Genomic DNA, 3,333 nt, shown 5'->3' with positions numbered 1-3,333 from the left:
CTTCTCACTCGCCCAGCTTCAACAGGTTCATGCAAGATCACAAGAGAACAACTACTTGCCTTCTTGCTTGTCCAGCTTCAAAGGGTTCCTGCAAGATCACAAGAGAACAGCTACTTGCGACAAGAGAAGAACTCTACTCAAAGACAGATATTCACATTCATAACTAGTTCAGGATTAGAAATGAACTAAATACACTAATGCAATCATACATCAAAGATACATCATTATATAGGAGAAACCAAGATAACTTTATTGATGAATAACAAGGTTCAGGAGGAGATACAACCACAAGTGGTCCAATCCAGCACCTCCTTCCCAGCAAATGGAATTCCTATCTTCACCTCCCTTCAAAGCATTAAGCACCCAATGATCTCAGTCTCAAACCAGCAGCAATTCTTTTCAATAATAAAATTCCAGCCTCTAGATCTCATGGAGAAGAGATCTATATATAGATGTTTAGAGTGAAGATGAGTCAGCTTGTGACCTGACTAGTGTCCTCTTCCTCTGTCAGTTCTTACTTCCACTTGGAGGCTAAGAGCCTCTTACTCATCACTTAGTCGAAATCATCAAGGCAAGTGTCATGGAGGAATCTTTTGGAAGCTTCCACAGTCTTTGACACCTTTCACAAGAACCTTGACATTTGTCACTTTCCACTCAGCGCACCCTGGTAGTGCTTCTACCTGCGTTGCAGTGCAGGTAGCCAGTGTTGACTTTGCATTTCAGCGCAGACAGCTAGTGGAGCCACTGAATTGATCCTGAATTGACTTGTTTTTGAGCAGTTTCTGGTGGAGAACTTCTGTGAATTGCTGTGGTTTGTTACCCTTGTTCCTCTAGGGGTAGGAACAACATGTTTAGGGACTTTGGATCCCTTAGATTATGGACATTTCATGCTCAATGCTGTAAGGCACAAAAATGTCTATAACATCAGTCATTTCTCAGACTCCCGTCACAACATCAACTTGATCAAGAATCCATCTCCATCTAAGTAAGCCATGCCCAGGTCCATGAAGTAGTCCTCATCTCATTTGCAACATGCTATCCATGATGTTTGGTATCAATGTGCTGCATGAAATCAGTCGCATCTATCCTAACATCATCATCCATATGTACAAAATCCATCTCCTCAAGGTGAAGATCTCCTCTCATCAAACCTGACTCTTGATGTGCCACATCCAGGTCCATGAAGCCACCTCCATCATATCTATAATGTGCCATCCCTCAAGTCTGCCATAGAAACAAGTATACACCTGTCTCATCTCCCATGTGCTTCCCATGATCATAGATCAATCAGCTCCCATGTGTCAAAAGTGGTTAAGTCTCGACTCAACCCATGCCCAAGTGTTGCCACCAAGGCATCATCATCACTGCAACTCCCTCACTCCAAAGTGTCTCATATCGATCCTACACATCAAGTCACTCTTTCAATCACACCCATACATGTACTCAAAAGTATATACCCCATCCTGCATCAAAGTCCCTGACCTCAGCTCCTCAATTTATCAGATCCTCCAAGTCCACCATAATATGAAGTCCTAAAAAGTCACAACCTCATGTCATCATGAACTCCATGAATCATCTCCAACTAACATCCTAGCAAGCATACATGTCTCAGCCCAAAGGTCTCTACAAGATGCCTCAGCTCTCCAAGTAGTAGGAATGCTCCATAGTCTGCTCAAAATTCCATCCAGTCCATGGCCTTGTTGTATTCAAGTGCACAACATCCCCATCGGCTCATAAGTAAAACATCTCCATGTCACACCAGCAAATCTACCTACGCAACACCCCTGCCTTGGCACTCCTCATTGGATGCCCATAAGTGACACCTCTACAAGTGCTCCTGCATAATTTCCCTGCATAAGAATGCCATGCTCCATGCTTCCAACTTGATGTCCATGACTCAAGTTGCCCATGTTGTCCAACCAAGTAGACCCATCACAATAATCAGTCATCCTCATCCAAGCCTGTAAATTAGTCTAGTGAACTCAGTCACCCAACCCATATCATCATCACATGAGTCTCTCCACCATGGCTCCCCCACTAAAGGTCCCACCGAGACTTCCTCTTGGTCTTGGCCATGAGAAGTCCACCCAAGTATCATCATACCCAAGTATGTGCCCTCCTCCAATCTGTCCATGAGTCATGCCGGGCACTTAGCCAATTTCTCCATGTGGCTAAAGCATGACCCATTCCTCCTAAATGATTATCATGTTCCTCCCTTGTTATGGGCCTTTGCACCTTCTACCATAAGGTCACAAACAACCCCAACAAGTCCTGCAATAGTCAATGGTCCTTGCTTCTCCATACAAGGTCTCGTCGTAGACATCCATGGTAAAATCATCACTTGCATTGGCAAACTGACTTTGCACTTCCCTGCATATGGTTCATCTTCCAAAAGTTTCACTAAAACATAAGTATAAGTACTTACTTCATCATGAGGCTCCTCCATGTGAGTATCCTCTTCCACCAATGTCTACAAACCACACGATCCTGACCCAACTTGATCAATCTCAAGTTCATCCTCCTTCGTTGTCATATCTGCAACATCCTCAAACATCACGGCTTCCTCTTCTTCATCATCACAATTTGCAGCTACATCCTGCTTCATTGCCTAACCAAGTCAAAGAAGTTCATCTTCAACATTCCTTTCCAAGACTTCAAGTTTATCTCGAATCCGTGGGTTCTCTTCTTTCATCCGCTTCAACCTGTATAAGGTCAGCAAGAGCTTCCTTTAACATTCTTCCAAACCTCCCATGTATTGTCATTCAGCTTGGCCCAAGAATGAAGCTTCACCTCTGCTAAACCTGTCACGAAGTATTACACTTCTCTTCTACAAACCTTAATCACCTGTCATGAATGTCAAGTATTCAGCTTCTCATCGTTCATCAGCTCTGATACCACCTGGCATGCCCCTACACTGGCGGTACTCTTTCAACCGCACTATAGCGAGGTGCAGCACCAATGACCACTTTCTTTTCACCAATACTTGCCATCGTGGACTATGGCTAACTTTCGATACTTAGTTTATTTTATTCTTTACCAAGTATTATGTTTTCCTTTATACACAGTGAAACCATTAACATTTACCATAAACAACATTAACACATATAAATGTACAATAGTATAAAGGGAGGGGCAGCTCCCTATAATGAGTTTTCCCAAATATCAATATATATATATATATACAAGTTAAATCTTGAGGAAACCCCAAATTTACACTTAGCCAAATTTACATTCACAACTCGTTCAGCACAGCTTGTTGGCGCACCCGCACGGTCGCCGCACAACTTGCCCAACTCGTCATTTACCCTTGAACGCGTTTGTTCAGCCGCCGTG

Source organism: Pinus tabuliformis, chromosome 3_1 (assembly GCF_031772625.1).
Source record: "Pinus tabuliformis cultivar Carrire ecotype Pingquan chromosome 3_1, CPIR1, whole genome shotgun sequence".
NCBI lineage: Eukaryota > Viridiplantae > Streptophyta > Pinopsida > Pinales > Pinaceae > Pinus > Pinus tabuliformis.
Note: the sequence above shows the minus strand (reverse complement) of the source record.